The 23,436-nt window shown below is 40.4% G+C and overlaps 1 pseudogene; it reads left to right on the top strand.

The window, feature by feature from the left end:
* Positions 1 to 9,614: 9,614 nt before the first annotated feature.
* Positions 9,615 to 23,178, top strand: LOC122729077 (annotated as a pseudogene).
* Positions 23,179 to 23,436: the final 258 nt, after the last annotated feature.

The raw sequence follows: 23,436 nt of genomic DNA, 5'->3' as shown, positions 1-23,436 counted from the left end.
TCTCTGGAGTCCTAGAGCTCCGTTGGTTATGCAAAGCTACCTTTTAGAAACTTGTAGCAAACATCAGATTAAAAATCACTTGGGGTGTATAGCTTCAGTGTCACTGCTTCCACCAGCCTGCCTTCCCAATGGTTTGTTTTCCAGTCTAATTGCATCTGCTACAACACAGCTGCCCCTTGTCCTAGGTAACCCGACTGCCTCTTTAGCTGTTTCCTAAGCTGCCTTTCATCAGGGAGCCTCTTCTCCTTTCAGGCCTGCTTCCCTTTATTTAGACCTAATAGTTATTGGCACAACAATGGGCTAGCCGGGGGCTCATCACATAAATACTCACTCAATTGACTGGAATTGAATATTGGCCTTGATTAAAAGACTCTCCTCAGAGACTTCTGCTCCAAAAGCCAATTTAGCTCCTTCCCAGTTTCTTTGCTTTTTTTTTTTCCTGGTATATTTTCTGCATCTTCCTTTTTTCACAAGACTATGTTTGCTATGGAAAGGGAATTAGAAGACATGGATCCGTGTTTTCCTTCTGGAGTTAATTCTTGTCTTACTTTTGCAGGTGTGTGACCTTGATTGAGTCTCGGTTTCCTTATCTGTAAAGTATGAGGGTTATGGCTTTCAAAACGCTAAAATTTGGTAACTCCATCATTCTAATTTGTCAAGGCATCAGACCTGAGATTGAATCCATGGCTTTGATTCCAAATGTGTGTACGATTTGGAGTTAAAGGCCATGGATTCAAACTTGAGTCTACAAATACGAATGTGTCTTTAGATGAGCCGATTAGGTTCCCTGGACCTCAGTTTCCTTACCTGTAAAATGACTGGGACTTCATTAGATGACCTATCTGGTTCTTTGTTACTCTAAATCAATGATCCTTTTTCTCCCAGGTGTCAGTATTTTCTCCTCCCCAATGATTTTACCTGAATTTTGATTGATGTAGTGCTCAAATGAAAGCCACTGATGGTCATCAAACCCATGCCACTCACTCCCCTTTCTACGTCATCCATTGCCTACCACAGGCCTTTGCAGTGAAAAATGTTTCTATGTTTGTGGAGTAGGTTGGACTCTAAAAGTTGCTGAGTCTACGTCATTTATATACCATGCAATAAGAAGAGCTCCGGTGCCTACAAGTCATTGAGAATTTCTGTTTCCCTGTAACAGTTCTGTGAGGGAGAAAGCATAAGTATTCTTATCCTCATGTCCCACTTTAGCAAACTGGAAGAAAACCATGAAATGACTTGGGGTATCCAGCTAGAAGTTTCAGAACTAGGACTTGAACCCAAACCCTTGCCCTCCACACATCCAGTACCTTCTACCATCACATAGTGGAATTTGGACATAAATAATCAATCCGCAGTTCCATATCCCAAGATTCCAATGGATGAGGCTTACAGAGAGCAGGGGCTCCGAGTTAAGAGACCAAGAGTTGTTGGTGTCATAATGATCTCATTTTACAGATGAGAAAATAGAGGTTCGTTTTGTTTAGGTTTTGTGTAATAGCTTGCTACAAGCAGAGCCATAATCAAACACCTTGCTTCTGGGTACTTGAAATATCTGTCTCAGCCAGCTCTTCAGTTATTTAAGATACAGTCAGCTCCTTTGCCCTCTGAAGTCACCAGTGTATGCAGAGCACCTGCCTGCCAGCTCTCTTCTTTCACTTTCATGGCCCCATTCCCACTAAGCTCACCCACATCTTTTATTATGTTGGCTTTTAGTTTTGTACCTCAGATAACTCTAAGCTACCTTTTGTAGTGGAAGCATGCACTATCCACCCATCTTCTACAATGTGTTTGTCACCCACTCTTAGGCTGCAATCTCAAGGAGATTGTTCAAACGAGATTCAACATTTATCATGCTGAATTCCGAAAGTATCCAGGATATCGGGGCAACAAAACCCAACAGTGACAACCTCCGTGTCTCTCTCCATTCTCTCTGCCATTCTTCTCTCTCCGTTCCTCCTTACTCCATCTTGACACACAAAGACCAGGGTATAATGTTGTTGGGCTCCTCACACACAATTCTTATGCTGCCATGCAGGGAAACTCTGGGAAAAATCCGACTTGTGTTACCATCCCACATGGAGCACTCTGCACCCCTGAAAGCAAACAAGGTAGTAAGGCATCAAGTAGAGGATAGCATTTAGTGACCTTAACAACAACAAAACCACTAGTCTTCTGCTTGAGTGCCTTGACTAGCAAGAAAACATTGCACTCCTTTCTAGATGATGGCCAGAAACCCTCCCTATCCTGGTGGGACCCACATTTCCTTGGTACAGCAGGATTCACTGAATTAGTGAGGGGATAGGGCCACATTTTTACTTGCTCTGTGGCTCCCTGTTGCATTGAACTCTCTCATAACAAAAAGGTCCAGGTCACTTGGTCTGCTCCTCCCTACTCTGGTGTTGTGCTGCATTGTTTTCCAGGATACATGGTTCTTTGCTGAGATGACCTCTGCAGCATTAGCAAGGATAATATCCTCAATTTTGCTCCTACCGATTGCATCTCTCATGCTATTTTGGCATCTTTATCTTACTCTGGCCCCTTGTGTGTGTGTGTGGGGGGGTCCTGATGCTCTGCAGGGGCCATGTGGATATGCAAACCTCTCTTTAGGTCAGTTTGTGGCCTGACATCTATCTGGAAACAGCTCTGGTAATCCTCTCTAAATGAGAAGATAGGTATGCAGCTGCATGTCTGATAAAAACTGTGAGGAATACATAAATTTTGTGTTCTGGGACACCAGGACAACTTTCCATTTCATCACAGTGCTGTATGTTTGGTTGAGATTTTATTCAAGATTAACGACATGGACACTATCCTTGCCTTCTTGTGTGAGGGAGAAACTCATTGGACTACCAGGGTCATTTGAAAAAGAGAATCTAACACCAGCATGAGACAGTGCCTTCCCCTCCCCCAACTATATTATACTTAACTATTTCATATTTATTTGTATTTGTTTTCTGGAATTTTATTCTGAAAATATAAAGCACTTGTTTCTGTGCTTGTCTCCCTCAATAGAAAGTTTGCTCTTCGAGAGTAAGAATTGTTTCATTCTTTTTATTTGTATTCTTCAGCATAATAAATGCAAGCTGATGGATTTATTAATTTATTTCTACTTAGATTGAATGGTTATGGGAACCCTTCTGGGTATTCTGGAAGTTTCACAGTACTACTCTACTTTTCTGGGGAGGTCATGGTCTCCATATGGCAAAAGAAAAGGGGAGAATAGGAAAGAATAAGGATAATGAGCTCTAAAAACTCAGAACTCTACCTATTCCTTATATGGCTGTTGAAGGTTAAACCAGGTGACTTCAGCTTCTCCTGAATTCTTTTTGTGAAACTATTGAGAACCAGCACATCTGAGTAAATATCCTTTGGGTTCTTAATCTGACAATGGGATATTTAGTTCAACATGAGGAGATACATTAAATTGACAGAGGTGTTATTAAGTTGTATGGAATGACTTAGGAGGTAGTGAGTCTTCTATCAGTGGAGAGATTTGATCAAAGGCTGGACAGTCAATAATCTCGAATACTGGAGGGAAGGTCTTATTTAACTACTAGAATGACCAGATGCTTCAACGTTCCCTTCTAGTTTTATGTTTCTAGTTCTTTGATTCCCAGAAGTCTTTTTCCACTCTGCGTAATCTATGATTTACCCATGTAGGCAATCCCACAATGACACTGAGAGTAGATCCTCCACACTTCAATAGTATGAGTCATGAGTTGGCCATAGGCATTGGACACTAATTCTTTAGTGGGAACATCTGAGCCAGGAGAGAAATCAAAGAAAACAATCAATAAAAGCATCTAGTATATCTTATACCTGAGTAGAAACCCCCTCTACAGCATACCCAATAAATGGTCCTCCAGTTTCCACTTGAAGATTTCCAGGGAACCTATGTAGGAGGAAAATCAAGCCCTTCCCAAGATATAATAATGGATGATATTTTCTTGTGGGGCAATGGGGGTTAAATGACTTTCCCAGGGTCACACAGCTAGTAAGTGTCAAGTTTCTGAGGTCGGATTTGAACTCAGGTACTACTGAATCCAGGGCCAGTGCTTTATCCATTGCTTCACCTAGCTGCCCCCAATAAGGGATGATATTAAAGAAGGAAAAAAACAGAAGAGCAGGGTCAAGAAATCCATGGGAGGAGAAGATCCTGGGAGTGGAAGTAATCAACAAGATCAAAGGTTTCAGTGGGATCAAGAAGCATGAGACCTGAAAAAAAAGCCCATTAACAGTTATGTTATTATTGGTGACTGTGCAAAGAGCAATTTTATTAATGTCAGACTGCAAGATATAGAAAAGTGATTTGAAAGAAAGGAAGTAGAGGCAAGGAACAAAGACAATACTATCTAGGGATTTGGTCATGAAAGGGATAAGTGATACAGAATGTTGGCTTGATGGAGTGACAGGGTAAGTTGAAAGATCTTTTGGTTTGTTTTTGTTTTTGCCCATTTTAAAGATGGAATGACTTGTTCATATTTGTAGGCAGCAAGAAAGAAGTAAAAAACTCAAGAGGTGGGGCAGCTAGGTGGCACAGTGGATAAAGCACCGGCCCTGGATTCAGGAGGACCTGAGTTCAGATCCGGCCTCAGACACTTTACACACTTACTAGCTGTGTGACCCTGGGCAAGTCACTTGTCCCCAATTGCCTCACCAAAAAAACCACAAACAAAAAAAAAAACTCAAGAGGCATTAATGCTAATTTTTAAAAAGAGAGTGAGTGATCAGGTGGCAAGATCCTGTAAGGGCCAGTAGGGAATAGGGTCAATGGTTCATATTGAGAGTATGGCCCTGGGCATGAGAATGGCCATCCATATACCAAAGAATGGGGAATCATACAAAAGAGCTCTTATCTTTGGGGTAGAGGACAAAAAGGAGTTCATGACAGATGACTCATTTTTTTTTTCAAAAAAGCCTTCTTCTGAGAGAGAGGGGTGATAAGGCAATGTAGGCAATTTGAAAATGAAGCAGAAAATTGAGAATAACCATTGTTGAAATTGTCTTCTGTAGCCCTTTAGCCAGAAATGAGAAAAGTATAACATTCTTTTACTCAGTTGCCTGCTTCTTGGAAGGACAGGAATGGATAAATGCATGGTTGGTGACTAGTTTGATTGACAGATGAAGTCCCTTTATTTTCTAATTGCTTTGATTGATCTGTAACCTATTCAATGCCTCTGTCATAGAAGAGGTTATGTTTGGGGGGCAGCTAGGTGGCACAGTGGATAGAGCACCGGCCCTGGATTCAGGATGACCTGAGTTCAAATCCGACCTCAGACACTTGACACTTACTAGCTTTGTGGCTCTGGGCAAGTCACTTAACCCTCATTGCCCCACACAAAATCAAACAACCCCCCCAAAAAAAAACAACAAAAACAACAAACAAACAAAAAAAAGGCTATTCTTGATCATCTTTTCCTAGTCAAAAGCATATATTGCATACAGCAGCTTTTCAATAAATGACTTCAAAGTTGAGTTGAATTGCATACGTGGAATTGATTTCACTTTTCCCTATGGCCAGTGATGATCATAGCCAACAACATACTCTCCATTCCACACTCCTATCCCTCATCTTAGAAAAGCATATAGAAGAGTGGATTTAGAGTTTGGAAGCCCACTAGGCATGGGACTCTAAGAAGGTCAGCCATCCACTCTGCATCTCATTTTCTTTTTTCTTTTTTTTTAAATAAAATTATTTTATTATTTTTCCAATTACATGTAAGGATAGTTTTCAACATTTGTTTTCACAGGATTTTTAGTTCCACATTTTTTCCCACACTCCCTTTCCTCCCTCCTCCACAAGATGGAAAGCAATCTGATATAGGTTACGTATGTATAATCACATTAAACATATTTCTGCATTAGTCATATTGCGAAAGAAGCATCAGAGCACAACGGAAAAACCTCAAAAAAGAAGTAAAAAAACAGCCCCAAAATAGAAATAGTATGTTTCAATCTTTATTCATAATCCACAGTTCTTTTTTCTGGATGTTGAGAACATTTTCTATCATGAGTTCTTTGAAATTGTTTTGGATCAGGGGCAGCTAGGTGGCACAGTAGATAAAACACCAGCCCTGGATTCAGGATGACCTGAGTTCAAATCCGGCCTCAGACACTTGACACTTTACTAGCTGTTTGACCCTGGGCAAGTCACTTAACCCTCATTGCCAGCCAAAAAAAAAGAAAGAAAGAAAAAAAAGCAAAGAAATTGTTTTGGATCATTGCACTGCTGAGAAGAGCCAAGTCTATCATAGTTGATCTTTACACAATATTACTGTGCACAAAGTTCTCTTGGTTCTGCTCCTCTTGGTCAGCATCAGTTCATGTAATCTGACACCTATTTTCATTCAGCTTTCCAATGAGGGTCTTAGACTAGAGAGTTTCTGAGGTACCTTCTCATTTCAGTTCCATGATGACAAGATTCTTTTCTTTAACTTCCCCTATTGGATAAAATCCATACTCCATAGCCCAGGATTTCATGACCCTACAGACTAGCTCCAATCTCTATCTCCAGTCTGGTTTTCCATGACTCTCCTCCACATGCTCTACATTCCAGACACATTGGATTCCTTGCTATTCCCTAAATTTGATTATACACCCCCTATCCCCATGGCTACACTCAGGGTTCCTCCCATGTTTGGAGGGCACAGCCTTCTCATCTCTGCCTCTTAAAAGTTTGACTTCTTTCAAGAAGATCAATTTCCTCCAGAGAGATTCTCCTCAACCCTCCAAGTATTAAACTTATATCCTTCCTCATATCATCTTGTATTTATTTGCCTGTGCTCATTCTGTCTTCCCAAGAAAATATTCTGTTCCAAAAAGGAATGGAGGGGGCAGCTAGGTGGTGCATTGGATAGAGCACCAGCCCTGGAGTCAGGAGGACCTGAGTTCAAATCCAGCCTCAGACACTTGATACTTACTAGCTGTGTGACCCTGGGCAAGTCACTTAACCCCCATTGCCTCATCAAAAAACAAAACAAACAAACAAAAAACAAACAAACAACCACCAAAAAAAAAAAAAACTACCAAAAAGGAATGGAATGGGCTTTTTTTTCTTATTATTATTGCCATCTTGTACCTAGTATGCACTTAATAAGTGTTTACAGACTCAGGATTCGAATGTATATTATCCAGTGTTTCAAATAGGTAAAGCTTCTATTATTTCCATATTATCCTAATTCTGCTTTTTATAGGGTTTCTTATGGGAGTCTATGGGCAAAAGTCACACAGAATAGCCAGTCATGGATGGATAGCAATCCTTATCATTAGAGGGCCCATCCACATTTGGGAAATCAGAATTCCCCTGGAGTACACCATTGTCATACAATCTAAAGTAAACTTGAATCTTGAATGAATACCTGGCTAGCCTAACTCAGGAATAATGGAATAATGGTGACCCATTGTGTACAATACAATAAAATAAACATATATTAAGTATTTATTATGTGCCAAGCACTGCTCTAAGCACTCAAGCTACAAATAAGAAAAAAATATATAGTCCCTGCCCTCAAGGAGCCTACAATCAAATGGGGGAAGGTGATACAAAAAGAAAAGCTGGAAAGGTGGGTGGGGGACAGAACATAGAAGCAGGAAGAACAGACAAAGCTCTAACTAACACTTTGTAGCAAGTCACTTCAATTCTCTGGACCTCAGTTTCCTCATCTGAAAAATGAGAAATTTGTCCTTATTGATCTTTTGAAACTCCTTCCAGATAGAAAATCCTGTTTAATTGTTGCTGTGAATGGAATGAGGCTGTTAGGTAGAAGGGCTCTTGTTTGATATTCTGGCTGATAGAGTTTATGGATTGTGTCTTTAAAAAAAGTGAAAAGGATAAATTCTGGTCTTGACTTCCCATTTCTCAGTTGTTCCTTATTTATAGCATAACTGTGCAGTGTTTATGTATTTGGCAATATTCTTGCTTCTTCCACTGAAGGGCCGCTGTAATCTGCCTGCTCACCCATTGATGTTACACTGAATGAATATTTGATCAGGCCGCATGAGCTAGTAACTGGGATGAAGGCATGCGGAAACCTGACCTCATGGTTTGCATCACACATGGAGGTAACAAAGACTCAGAAATTGCTTCCTTTGCTTTTGCTAAATAACTGAGACCTTGTGAGCCGAGGGGCTTGTGGGGAGATGGGACAATAGAGCACAAAAAAGAGATGTTTTGAATCTTAGAGAGGTTTTCAAGAGAACCTAGGCCCTCTTCCCCTCCATGGGAGCCTAGCTTGGACTTCTAATCCTTAACAAGGCTTGATGGCAAGCATGAGATAAATTTCAAAAATGATAATAAAATGGAAGACTGATGTAGGTTGTAGAAAGCTTCTCCAATGAGCAGATTGTTTTTGCAGAAGAGAAAGCTCAGATATATTGTAACTTGGAACCCCGTTTCTTGTTTGTTTGATGAAAAAAGAAGTCTGAAGCAGGCAGGAATTGAGCCCAAGTCTTCCTGACTCCAAGGCTGTCCCAGTGTGTATAGAGCCATTCCACCTTTTACCTTACCATTCATTTTTATAGAAGAAATAAAGTCTCTCAAAAGGTTAAATTGCATGACCCAGGGTTATACAGCTTTCTGAAGAGGCTTTAAAAGCCATCTTTCCTGAATCCGAGACCTGCTGCCTCCAGTGCATCATGCTTGATTAGAGTTGTACACATGCATCTCTTCTCCCCTCCTAGACCATGAGCTCCAAGAAGAAAAAGACCACATCTTATATTGTATCTTGCTCAGTACTTTGTACATAACATTTCTGTTAACTTGGAATAATAATAATGGATCACATTTCTGGAGCTAATCCATTTTCCCCCCCTGAAGTAGATAGATGTATAACTATCCCAATTTTATCTCTGAGGAATTGAGCTCAGAATGGTCACTGAAGGAAAGAGTTCTGGAATTGAAAAGTCCCTGGGGCTTCTACTGGGCTTGCAAGTTCTCTGCCTCATGGAATTGAATTTTATTGCTTTGTACATTTTGCAATGTTCTGGCACATATACTGGGAGAATGTGATGCTGTCTCCCCTCTATGGAGAAGTTAGGGCTTCTGGGAGAGTGATGGAACTTGTAAAGGGAGGGTTTGGAAGTTACTTTGGAGCACAAAGAAATAGTCTTTAACTTTTGGGAGGATTGTTTTATTTTGGTCTTGGTTTATCTTTTAATTGCCTTTGTAGCTGGAATTTGAAGCCATTGTCTCAAGGAAAGCCTTCAATATAGTCTTGTTTAGCTTCATCTCTTCAACTGCTCTGCCCTTGCTTTTATGCCTTTGTTCATGGTTTCTTGTGAAAGATAGTACTGTAAGTAGAGAGCTTGAATCCTGACACACTTTTAGATGCTGCTGACTGCAGCCACACTTTAAGTTAACCATTTCATATCAATTATATCTCTTAGAAATGGATATTTACTTCAAATATATACCAATAACAGAAATACAACCCCTGACCCTCCAACAAAAAACACCTTTGGGAATACACTTATGCTTATTCCACCTTCTTCCTTTCAGATAGTGGGTTCAAACTTAGTTCAGTTCCTATATAACATTAGTCCTCCCAAACTCACATCCACCTGTATAATGATCACCACATGAGTCCTTATGTGAGCTATCATAGGACTGGGTATTAATGGTTACTCCCAAACATCACTTCTTACTACTCAAGGAATTAATGATGAGTTGGCTGCAAAACCTGCGTGCTGAAATGTCAAATTTCCACTCTTCCTTCACAAAAGATAAAACCAAGCAAGGAAACAATGAGGTAAGTGATGAAACTGGGGCTGTATTCAAAGGGCTGTAAGGTCTTCTAATGGGGAAAACCAAGGTCTTTTCCCCTCACACATTGCCTCTCATCAGATGCTCTAAGTGGAGTCCAACCAAGGCTAAAGAATTGAATGATAAAACACAAAAGTCTAAGGCCTCCCAAGGCCCTTTTAAAGGTGCCTTCATTTCCTTCTATGCAGCTAATTTTTAAAAATTGCTTCTCTCAACTATGTGGTTAGTTGACTAGAACCAGTTACAGAATGTCTAGACATGTTTCACGTTCTGTCCTGGGCACTCCCATTACATGTCATCACAAACCCCCTGGAAATAGGCTCCCTAACCTCTCCACATGGGCAGATGTCAAAGTACTCTGTGCATACATCAGACACCTCTTCCAACTGTTACTCTCTTCTCTCTCTTCTCCCCCCCCCATTTGAATTGTTTTTGTTCATGTCATATTGAGAGGGAGTTATTCTGGACACTTTATCTAGGTCCCCGATTGAAAACAGTCACCTGACATCCTGGGAAGGCATAATCGTTGCCCTTTCACTTACTTCCCTATTTGCACCCAGGAAGGAGTCTCAAAGCAGCCAATGTAATACCATCTTGTGCAGTTCCGCCCATGCTGGATATACATGTTAAAATCACATGTCCCCAAACATGAAGTTATGTAGATTCAACAAAAAATGTTTCACACAGTTTACCAAAGATTTCTATTGACTTCGTTCTCAACAAAGCACTTAGTCTTAGCATTCAGAAAAGCCTTCCCCAAGCCAAAGGCAATAAAGGAAATTGGCTTCCAATCTTGGAAGGAAAAGAAATCCCTCTAGAGCATCCCAGACCATATGGAGTTCTCTTCAATGGGATTTAAGGCCCTGGATTGACTTGAAGTCACCCCCTCAGACTCACACAAGCAACCAACCTGATTGGCTTGGTGCCTACATACTATCTCTGGGTCCCCAGTGACTGAGGCAGTTCACTGCTCCCCTTTTCCACTGGTGTCTCTACCTCTGTATCTGTACTCACATTCACAGAATGGGTTTAATCATTGAGAAACTTCAAAGAAAAAAACAACTTTCTATGTCAGGAAAGCTGAGTCCCTATCATAATCCCAAAGCACATGGGACTCTTTCCACAGAAGAATAGATTTAGAGACCTGGAGAGGCCTGGGAAGGTCATTATCTAACTTTCAGGTGAGAAATCAACTGTCGGTGGAAAAGCTCATAATTCTCTTAGAGCATAAGGCTATCTAGGTAAGGACTGAATAAATTTTTGTAAATGCTTTTTCTACAGAGAGTGCACCATTTTTTCTAGGGGTCCTTATATAGTAGAAAAGAAGCTTGAGACATTATTTTCTGGGTCCTTATTTGAAAGGGTCTTTGAAATATCCCCAAATAGATTCCTGCTACCACAAGGATAAAGCTACTGGAATTCTAAACTCATCCCCAAAATTGGAAAAGTAGATTAGAAAAAAGAGAAGACTAAATTAAACAAGGGCCAATAAGCCCCAAAGATGATTATAACCTATAAGAAAAAGAATTAAGCACTAAGGATTGATTTCTCAGGTTTACAGAAAGAAAAATAAAACTTACCCTATTGACTTGGAAGGAGTATGATTCTCACAGTAAGACAAGGAACCTAAGTCTGTGTAAGTGCAAAAGGAAAACTGAACATTTCTCCACTAGGAACCAACATTTCTATGATGCAAATGACATACTTCTCAAAACTCATAATAGTAAAACATACATAAGAATCGATAACACTGAGAGTAACAGTATTTAAACATTCAATAAAATACCAAATGTCAGCTTCCAAAGATCAGTGCAAACAAAATGATGTATGAGAGAACACACTCTTGAAAGTGACTGTACAATTATAGCCTAAAATAAAAGGGGGGGGGAAATACCAGTTTTTTCAAGGATTCCATAAAGTATAGGTGGAGACTTTCTCCAGGGGTCCCCACAATTTTTTTGTTTTTATTTTTAATAGTATTTTTCCAATTATATGTAGATACAGTTTTCAACATTGATTTTTGTAAGATTTTGAGTTCCCGATTCTTTCCCCTGCTTCCCTTCCCTTGCCACTCCCACAGCCAGCAAGCAATCTGATCTAGGTTATACAGCACAATCATGTTAAACATATTCCCACATTAGTTGTGGTGAGAGAGAATTAGAATAAAAGGGAAAGACCACAAGAAGGAAGAAACAAAGAAGTGAAAATTGTATGCTTTGATCTTCATTCAGACTCCATAGTTCTTTTTCTGGATGTGGGGTCTCCACAAATTTGAAGAGACAGATTTGTTCTCAAATGAGGACTCACATGTAGTGAGTCCTCCTCTCTCTGGGAGCATATAATATGCTCTGGTTTGAGCACATTATAATCACAACAATAACAACAGAAAGAATAGCAGCAAGAATTGATAGAATAGATCAACTGTGATAGACTTACCTCCAATTAGCTATACAATGATCCAAGATGATTTCAAAGGACTCATGATGGAAAATGCTCTCTGCATCCAGAAAGAAAGAACTGTGGAATCTAGATGCAGAAACTGCTATTTCTACACTTTTTTTCTTTTTGGAGGGCTTTCTCTTTTGTTCTGATTCTTCTTTCATGACATGAATAATGCAGACATATGTTTAATGTGATTGTCCATACACAACATATATCAGATTGCTTTCTTTCTTGGGAAGGGGGAGGGAGAAAAATGTGAAACTCAAAATCTTATGAAAACAAATGTTGAAAACTGTCTTTACATGTAACTGGAAACAATAAAATACTCTTAAAATTAAAAAAAAGAATTGTGAGAATAAGGTTTACAAAGAAGTTTACAAATATTAACTAATGTTTTCCTTATAACTGTTTTATTATTATGCCCAATTTGCAGATGGAAATGGCTTGCTAAGGCCATATATCTAATAAGTACAAGTCTGATGCTGGGTTTGAACCGAGGTCTTCTAACTCCAGACCCAGTGCTCTTGCTCTCTATTGGCTCATCCATCTATCACATGAAGCACATGCCTGTGAGCTTCCAGAAAGGTCATCATTCTCAAAGGCCCAGGCAATGTGTCCCCTTGTCCTTGGAGTCCCCAGAAGTTTTCGGTGGACATATGCTGCCAGACCCATATTGTATCTGTGTATGTAAGATAAGTTGTTGTGGTATGGTGGTTTGAGTTAAGGCCAGCATAAAGATCAGAAAGACCTGAGTTCAAGCCCTGGTTCTGATACCTACTGGCTGTTGACCCTTGATCAGTCATTGGACCTCTTAGCACCCTGGGTAACTCTACGATCTACAGCACCCATGCTTGATACTGATGATTTACCCCAGGGTCAGAAGAGCCAAGGCCCAGTACTTTTTTTCTCAGAGACTCTGGGTCATTCAGGATTTGACTCTACTGTGGGGAGTTTTCTCCCTTCTTTGGAATATTTTCCTTATCAATATTTTGGTACCCAGTCAAGTCTAGGCCAATGCCACTTTTGTTCTCAACTGAAATGAGTATTTTGAACTAATGCTTCTTGTAAGTCCTTTTGCCAATTCATTCCAGTCCAATTTATCAAACATATATTGAATTTCTTCAGTGACCCTCCCAGGATGGAGTTGACCCTGGACTTTTAAAGGCTATGCCAGCAGAATGCTGGGAAAGCTACAAACTTGGGCCCAGGAATGTAGTCTGAGAATGCCAGCAGCTAAGCACCAAGTGTGCAAGTGAGGGACTCATTGGGTCAAAGTAGGTGGTGAAGATGGTGCTGGAAGGCTGGGAGGGCTGGGGGAGGGGTGAGGACATCCCCACTGGCTTTATCATAGACCTGCCAGTTACCAGAAAACAGAAACAAGAAGGCTTAAGAGAAATGAAAGATGATGACATTAACATCCTGGACAAAGGACAAATAGAGAGAGTTCATTAAAGTAAGAGCTCTTAACTTGGGGTTCACAAACTGGGGACAGAAAGACAACTATTTCAGCCATAATTTGTTCTCTTTACAATCCAATGTGTTTAATTGTATGCATTTTAAATCATGTTTCTGAGAAGGGGTTGATAGGTTCCACCCATTGACAAGGGATTCCTTGACACAAGGCAGCTATATGGTTTAGTTAGAGTGCTGGACCTCAAATCAAAAAGACTTGAGTTCAAATCCTGCCTTAGACACTTGCAAGCTGTGTGAGCCTGGTCAAATCACTTTAACTCTCAAAGTCTGAGTTTCTCATCTGTTAAATGGGATAATAACATCTTTCTCTCAAGGCTCCAATGAGATCATATTTGTAAGGTATTTTGCAAATCATAAAACACTCTTTAAGTGCTAGCTATTTATTATTATCTGGTTAAATACTAAACCTTCAAAGAATAGACAATGTTTTCCCTGTATTCTAAGGTCCCTCCTAGGTCTGACATTCCCTATTCTGAGACTCCTCTCAGCCCTGATTTTCCCTCTTCTAAAGGACCTCCCATCCCCTGTTCTGAGGTTCCCTCCAGCTCTGCCCTTCCCTGTTCTAATGCCTGGCATTCCCTGTTCCCAATCCTCCTCCAAGCTCTGACATTCTCTGTTTTAAGGCCCCGCCCATCTCTGATTTTCTATTCTCTTCAGTCCTTGCCAGTGCTGACAATTATATTTTAAGGTTTCTCCCACCCCTGGCATCCCATATTCTCTGTGCTCAAGTTCCTCTCTATGCTATATTCTAAGGTCCCTTTCTCTCCCCATCCTGAAACTCTGCCTTTCTAAGATTCTTTTGAAATGTTAGCAATCTGAGAGGAAGGATAAGAGGAAGCTCCTGCCTGAGCAAAGCCCACATGTTCAGGAAAGACTCAGCAGCCCCCTGACAAGCTGGTGATCTATGCTTCGGCCTTGTAGTCGTGATGTATGAAACAGGGCAGACTCACCTGAATACCACTGTATAAATTATTACCTGGGTGATTAACTGCTCCCAAGCAGGCAGTCAGAGGAGAGATGACCTGTGACATTTCAGAACCGAAAACATAAGTGGAAAGAAGGAGAAAAGGAGAGACAGTGAGACCCTTCAATTTGTTATCTTTTTATAGTAGTTCTGTTCCTAATAGAAATTCCAAGAAAGGCACCTGACACAATAAGTTTCATTATAAGGGAAAAGGGAAAAAAAAGATAATAGAAAAAAGAAAAGAACAGAGGGTGATTTTTCCTCCTTTGGTGAAAATGTCTTTATTAATTCTGGTTCAGAACCTAACACTTTGATCTCATAGAATCAAAGAACTAGAGAAGACTTGAGTCAGACAATCTTGTCCAACCCCCTCGTTTGGCAGAGGAGGAAACTGAGGCCTTGAGAGGCTACAGGCCTCAGCACAAGGTCACAGAGGTGCTTGGGCAGCAGCAATGGGAGAAAATCCAGGGCTCTTGACTCCCAACTAGGCACCCTGTTCCATTCTGTCATCTGAGAATGTAGACCTTGGGAAGCTTTTATTCTGCTTATTGGAGCTTTGTTCACCAAGAAAGTAGAGCATCTGTCACCAGGACTACATACCTGCCTTGGAGTGAGCAGGGCTGAGCAGGGGGGTGAGGGGTGGGGGGTGGGGGAACAGATAATCTTTCTACCAGCCTATCAGAATCTAGCCTTCTGACAGAAAAAACTTCCTCCCTCCCAATCCTTTCAAGGCATTTCACCTGAAGACCTATTCCTTTGAAAAGCAAAACATGTATACACCCTGCTACTGTTCAGTCATTTCTATGTATCCAATTCTTCATGAATCCATTTAGGTTTTCATGGCAAAGATGCTGGCATGGTTGGCCATTTCCTTCTCCAGCTCATTTTACAGATGAGGAAACTGAGGTAAACAGAGTTAAATGACTTGTCCAGAGTCACACAGCTAGTAAGTGTAGATGAATACAGATGAAGATGAATATTTCTGATTCCAAGCCTAGAGCTCTATTCACTGGGCCACTAAGCCATAAGTTTATGTCTACCCAAAGATCTTCTCTAGCAAGGGAATCAACTTGATAAGAGACATTTATAAAAACCCATGTATCATCCAAACACAGGATCAGGGAAGAACCCACAAGCCAGAGTTTATTAGCCCATGTTATTTTATTGGCAAATCAACCAAAGAAGCTCAGGACTGGAAGGGGGCTCATGTGTATCAGGAAAAAAAAAATCCCTTCATCACCGCACCTGGTCAGTGACCATTTTATTTACATTTGACGACCTCCGATAATGGTAAACCTACTGCCTCCTGAAGCAGTTCATTTTACTTTGGAACACTCTGATTGCTAAGAATTTCCTCCTTATAACTAGATTATATCTGACTCTTTGCAGCTTTCTACCACTACTTAATTAATGATGACGATGGTGGTGGTGAAGATGATGCTTGTTGTTATTTTTAAAGCAATTTCAAATTTTGTAAATGCTTCTTATAATGTTGCTCTTCAAGACCAAATGGAAAACAGGTAATTCTTTATCCAAGTGCCACTTCTTCCAAATACTTGTATAGACAGTGATCATTTCTCTCCTAATTCCTTTCTTCCCAAGTATAACTATCTATTAGCTCATTCAAGACTACTACATATAGGGTAGTGTTCTATCCCTTCACCAACCTAGAAACTTCCCTCTGGACAAATTCAGAGGCACCCTAAAATGCAGGCCAGAGAATACTTTGGATAGTATCTGATTGAGGCAGAACTTAGAAGAATAATTACCTCCCTCTTTTTAAGCAGGGGCCTAATATCGATGCAACTTAAGATCAAGTTGGCTTTGTAGTCTCCTATATCACACTCAGGAGCACCACTGAGTTCCTTGGAGGTAACAGAGAACAAAAACCTTTTCATAACTGTCTATGTATCCTTCCTTAATTTTGGCATTGGTAAAATTCAGTTTTTGAAGCAGTGTTGGTCTTTATATGTATGTCTTCCTAACATTATTTTATTAATAAAAGCTAGCATTTGTATAGATAAATCTTTAGGGTTTGATTTGCACTTTACAAGTATTATTTCACTTGATCCTCACAGCAACCTTGGGGAAGTCATTCATATCATCTCCACTTTACAATTGAGGAAACTGAGGCAGAACAAGAGGAAGTAACTCATGAAGGGTTATACAGCTAGTAAATACATGAAGATGAATTTTGATTTGTGTCTTTCTGACTTCCAAGTCTAACACTTTATCCATTGTGCTATTTAACTACCTAATTACAATCTCCTGGCATATTCATAAATGAGACACTTCATTTCTCAACTCTGGTGTTTTTTCTCACTCTCCCATGCCTGGAATTCTCTCCCTCCTCTGCTCTGACTACTGACCCCATAGCTTCCTTTAAGCCCCAACTAAAGTCCCACCTTCTCTAAATTCTGTTAATTCTAGTGCTTTCTGTCAATTAGCCATCTCCTATTTATGCTACATGTAACTTGCTTTGTATATATTTGTTTGCATGCTGTCTCCTCCATTAGATTGTAAGGTTCTTGAAAGCAGAGATTGTCTTTTGCCTTTTTTGTATCCTCAATGCCCAGAACAATGCATGACACATAGTAGGTCCTTAATGTTTGTTGGTTGACTAATTTCTAGCTTGAATCTATCATTCTTACTGATCAAGAAAATAATACTAGCCAACATTTATACAGTATTTTAAGGTTTATGAAGTGCTTCATAGACATTCTGTGGTGTTTCGGGTATTCAGGGAAGATTAGCATCTATGGTATTAGGAGTTGTCCAGCCCTTTTCAGGGCTGCTCACCCACCTTTGGTGTCCACCTGTCCCCCAACTCTCACCTGTGACTCCAAGAAACTGTAGCAGGAGCTCAGCCACACCCCAGTAAAAAGTGTCTTGACGGATGGGCCAAATCAGCGTGAGGGTGACTGTCAGGCCTCAAACCCATCAGGCAAGATAGTGGGGTGTCTACCCTAATCATGTGGAGCCATCCCCCCGGTGGAATGAATATATGAGAACAAGTTGTTCCAACGGCTATGAAAGTGGCTAAATCAGGTGCTGTGGAGCACTTAGAGCTTGGTTGGACATCTAAGATGCTGAGGTCATATGCTGTATCCTGGGCCATCAGCAGTTATCCTGACTTTTGTCTTGCCACTGGACTTCAATTACTCTGGTAGAGAGAGCGAGGTTGATTACTTCATGCAACTCTGCCTCTCTTAAATCCAGTTCAGTCAAAAGTCATCACCCCATGTCATTGATTCTCTTCAAAAACACATGATCACCATCATCAACAACAACAACAGAAACAGCAGCAATAACAACAGTAACAACAACAACCATTTGATCCTCAAAACAAACTTGGGAAGTAATTAGCACAAGGGCTGGTGTTCATCCTTTTTCTACAGATGAGAAGAATGGGAGTCACAGTCATGAAATGATTTTGCCATATGGTCGTAAAGCTACTCAATTTGAATCCTAAGTCAAACAATGTTTCTACTTCTCAATACCGCAGCTCTCTCTCTTATTTGGGGTCATCTCTATACCTGATGTTTAGGATAGTTATGTTAAAATCATTGATATCTAAGTCACCGATACTAGATCGGGTCCACTCCACTAACAACATAGCACCAGGTAGAAATTTCTGATTTTAAAGGATTTGGTGGTCCAGCCATTGTACCAGTTTCCATTAAAATAATTCCTTAATAGGATTCATAATTCACTTTGAGGATATACATACACACAAACATATATATATACATACATACGGGTATACACACATACATATATACACATATACACACGTGTGTGTGTGTGTATAAATTACAATTCACAATCGTGTTACTTTAAGGTTTACTCAATGTTTTCTTCACAAGAACTCTGTGAGATAGGTAGCATAAATACTAATAGCCTTAATTGGCAGGTGAGAAAACTAAAGCCTAAGAAATTAAGTGACTAGCCCAAGGCTACCGAACTAGTAACAATGATTTCAATCCATAATCGTAGCTTGGTGCCATAGATAAAGAACTGGAGTTAAGAAGAGTTGGGTTTAAATTCGAACTCTTTTCCCCTGTGTGACTCTAGGAAAATTGCTTAACCTCTAAGGGCTTTCTTCAACTGTATAATATGCTTGGAATAGAAAACCTTTAAAGTGTCTTCCAACTCCAGATCTATTATCTATTAGTCCAGATCTACCACTTTCACCACCCCAACAGCTGGCCTCTCTGCCACTTGGGAATCTCCCCAATTGTACTACAATCTGACCAGCCTTTTTCCATTTTCTATACAGGAATTACCCAAAAGACTTTATCAAATACCTTGGGGAATTCTTTCACTATGCCGTTAAACTCATTGACCCGTTGGGTTTCTGTCCAAACTGGAAATGAAGTTTGTCTGGCATCACCTGGTCCAAATGAAGGCATATCCATTCTCATTGATCACTATTTTCCTTTCCAAATGTTCTCAAAGCACCCCATACACAAAAAAATCCTCAAATCTTGCAAAAATTGCAGTCAGATTGCTTGCCTATAGGCTCAAGCCTCTCCACTCTTTCCTTTTTGGAAAATTTGGTTTTATTTCCCCCTTTTTTTGCTCACTTCAAAGCCTCTAACACTTCCTCCATTCCTCTACATGATTCTAAGATCACAGTCAGTGACTCAGAAATCATATCTTCCCATGCTTTCAGTACCTGTAATTGTAGCTCATCAGAACCTGGTGATTTGATCTTATTGAGAACATCCAGAGCCTCTATTATTATCTCTCTGCTTTTTTTTTTTTTTAGGATTTAACTCATTACTTATTTTTGTTTTTCCCTTTGCAATCTTTAAATAATTCCCTTTAACTAGAAAACATAAGCAATAACCAAAGAATTCTATCTTCTTTCTGCCATAAGTTATCATTATGCCTCCACTTCCAACTAGAGTCCTATACCTCCTTTTATTTTTCTCTAGCTTCCTTCTTTGTTTGGCATTCAGAGACACCTCATTTATTAAAGACTTAGAAGTCTGGGCATTATTCTTCTAGGTGTCAGCCCTTCTTGTAGTCATACTCATTTATCTATCCTTCCTGTATTTTCAGGTCTTTATAAAGTTTGGATTAACTGATGAGTTCTTGTACTTTCACATTGTTTCTTCTAGATCTCCTTCTCTATTTTATTCATCATCAAAATAATTTTTTTCTATCATCAGAATTTTCTACTTTAGGGCTTCCCACCTTGATATACCTTTTCTTTAGATGTTTTGAAATTCACTCTCCTAAAAGCAAGGCTATGGGTCAGACTATTTTGGGATTTTCCCTTTTTATTAATCACACATTCAATAATGGAGTGGTCATTTTCCCCATAGGATTTCATTATTTCTATTTCAGCAACCCGTTTTTCCTTGTTTATCAAAACTAAAGTTCCCCTCATTTTCACTTCCTCTACATTTTAAAAGAAAGAAATTTAATTAAGAAAAGAATGGAATTTTAATTAAGGCAAATAAAGCTGCTCTGTTTTGAGAAGAGAGAGAGATTCAACACATGACCAAAGTTGATGTCTCCTACAATTACCAATGTCAGGCATGTGATTTGTTTTCCAAACTTATCATTGATTTAATCCTTCTGGCCAGGTAGTCTGCTGCATAAGCTACCCCATAACTTTCTATTTATGTCTGTCATACAATATGTTAGCAGCCCTTCTTAAAATTAGTATCATTTCAATATTTAATCAGCATATAATCCCTACTTTCATCTGAAGGATTGATGCCATTTTGGGGGAGGGTGGGGGGCAATGAGGGTTAAGTGACTTGCCCAGGGTCACACAGCTAGTAAGTGTCAAGTGTCTGAGGTTGGATTTGAACTCAGGTCCTCCTGAATCCAGGGCTGGTGCTTTATCTACTGTGCCACCTAGCGGCCCCATGATTGATGCCATTTTTAATCAATAGAGCACCTATAACTGTGAACTGGTTTGGTCCTTGAGCTCTCTCTCTTCAAGGACCAAACTCATGAACCAAACTCTCTATCAGGAAGGAAAAAATATATTTCCTGTGTTACCAAAAGCATCAAGGAAAATAATATTTTCCCAGTGTTCCCGGGATACAAGTTGGTATGCTACATGATTTTTTTTTTTTTTGGAAATCTAGTTCTTTAATGGTGATATAGTGGATAGAGCAGGTATCAAGAAGGCATGAGTTCAAATCTAGCTTTGTAGCCCTGGGCAAATCACCTTGTTTCTCTCCACCTTAGTTTTCTCATTTGTAAAGTGGGGATAATAATAGCACCTAACTTACAGGGTTATTGTAAGGATCAAATAAGACAATAATTGTAAAGCACTTAGCCCAGTACCTGGCACATAGAAAGTGCTATAGAAATGTTAGCTACCATTATTATTTTAGGCAAATGATGAAGCAAGGTCCCTCCAAATTCAACAGCAATCATCTGAGTCGGGAGGCCTGGGCTTGAATCCCAGTTCTGAAAAGTACTGGCTCTAAGGACCCCTCCCGAGTCATTTTGCATCTTGTAGCCTCATTTTCTTTAACTACAATACAAGGCACTAGTTGAGTCTCTGGATTATTGTGAGGAAATGACTTTGTAAGCCTTAGAGAACTATGTAAATATTAATTAATTGATCTTGGTCAACAAACCAGTGGTTACATGGAATGACAGAAGGTGGCTGGCCTCAAAGGGGTTCTGCCAGTACTCTGGCATTAGAGGTTCACATGAGGACTACCCTATGGGCTAGGACATTGGCCCCACTTATTTTCTCCACTGCTTTGTTATTAGGGATGAAGGAGGATAGTTCTGTTTAAAGATTAAATATTTTCTCCTTGGAAAAATCTCTCTTGGGGAATATTTCTAAATACAATCTGGAGGAAAAGCATTCTTTTTGCATTTGAGGTTGGCCCATTTACTAGCTCATAGGTGAAACAATGGCAGGTACAGGTGTGCAAGTGTGCATGTGTTTGAGCCCATTATGATGCATGTAGGTCTCTTTGGGGATGTTTGCTTTGCCATGGGTGGTGAATATTGTGAATGGGTCTGTGGGCATATATGCTTATACAGACATACCTGCTTATATGGATGTTGCCTGCTTGTTTCCTGGTGATTAAGTTCTAAGGAAGTGGCTGCAGAATTGAAGGAGAAACAGAGAATGAGAGCACTCCCCTTGTCTGTAATTCAGATAACATTTCTTTGAATCATGGAGGAGATTCATTCTGAATGATGTGCAGTTGCATTCTAGTTCTGTGACATTGGGTAAGGGCTACCATATCTAAGCCTCAGTTTCCTTATTTCTAAAATAGAGATAACAGTGGCACTTCGTCTCAGGGTTATTATGAAGATCCAATGAGATGACTTCTATAAAGTACTGTACAAACCTGAAAGTATATAAATATTCGCTAGGATTATTAGCATTAGCCTAATTCACTTATCTCTTTGCCTCAATTTCCTTATATGTAAACTCCGGAGGTTGTAAATAGATGGTCTCTGGAGTCCCATTCTCTTCTAAATCCTCTGACCAAATAGGCAGGTCAAGGGTCTGTGGCACTCAATTCCTTGCCTCTCACTTGGCATCCTTCCTTCCCTTTGGGATCTGCATCAGATGGTCTAACATTTGCAATCCTTGCCAAGTAGCCTTTTCAGCATCTTTAAGAGACATCAACTGCCTCTAGTTATGTCTGCCACCCTTGACCTTCTGTGGGAGTTAATCACTGCATTTTAGAGCCAACTGACTATTCACCACTCCCTGAACACATGCTGAGCTTTCCTGCAGATGAAAATGCTTTAAGAAGTTACAAAGAAATGCAAAAGGCATAGTAATCAGACATCATCGCATCCACCAAAGCCATAACAAAGGTGAGGAAAGCAGGACTCTTCTCCAGGGCCTCAACATCTAGGAGGCTAACCCTTTTCTCTTGCTTTAGTCCTTCTACCCATATCCCAACCCATCTTCTTACCCTACTGGCTATCTGATCCTTGGGGTTCAGGGGATCCCCTTGATTGGCCTGGATTATCTTCTGAAACTCCCTTCTCCCAAATGAATTGACCCTAGGCACCTGGATTCCAAATGTTGCCTCCAATAATGGCCACACCCTCTGACTGTGGTAATCTCCTGGGACACCTGGTACAAGCCCTACCACAAGAAGTGAAAGTACGAGCTGGGCCGCCTGCCCACCAACACCAAGATTGGCCCCCGCCACATCCACAGCATGCACATCTGGGCGCTGCGGCTGGATGTGGGCAACTTCTCCTGGGGCTCCGAGTGCTGCACCTGCCAACAAGGATTATTGATGTGGTCTACAACACATCCAACAACGAGCTGAACCGGACCAAGACACTGGGGAAGAATTGCATCAGTGCCGTCAGTGGTATGAGTCCCACTATACCCTGCCCCTGGACTGGAAGAAGGGAGCAAAGCTGACTCCTGAGGAGGAAGACATTTAAAATAAGAAGCGGGCAAAGAAGATCTAGAAGACATGAGCAGCGGAAGAAGAATGCCCAAATCAGCCAGCTTGTGGAGGAGCAGTTTCAGCAGGGCAAGCTCCTTGCCTGTGTCACCTTGAGGCCGGGCTAGGGTGGCTGAGCAGATGCTGGAGCTCTACCTGAGAAAGATCAAGGTCCCAAAGGACAAATGAACCCTCACATGGGACTTAGCCTAAGTCAGACACCCCCTCATGGAAGAAACCCCCAGATTGTTTTAAAAAATGGCCATGTCACAATACTAAGTCATCATTCAGTGCAATTTAACAAACATATATTAAGTGCATGTTGTGTGCAAAGTAGGGAGGTTACTGGAGGTGGAAGCAGATCTGGATTGGGGGCTGGTGTCTGT

Source organism: Dromiciops gliroides, chromosome 5, assembly GCF_019393635.1.
Source record: "Dromiciops gliroides isolate mDroGli1 chromosome 5, mDroGli1.pri, whole genome shotgun sequence".
NCBI lineage: Eukaryota > Metazoa > Chordata > Mammalia > Microbiotheria > Microbiotheriidae > Dromiciops > Dromiciops gliroides.
The sequence above is the reverse complement of the archived record's forward strand: the minus strand, read 5'-3'. Positions and strand labels throughout refer to the sequence as shown.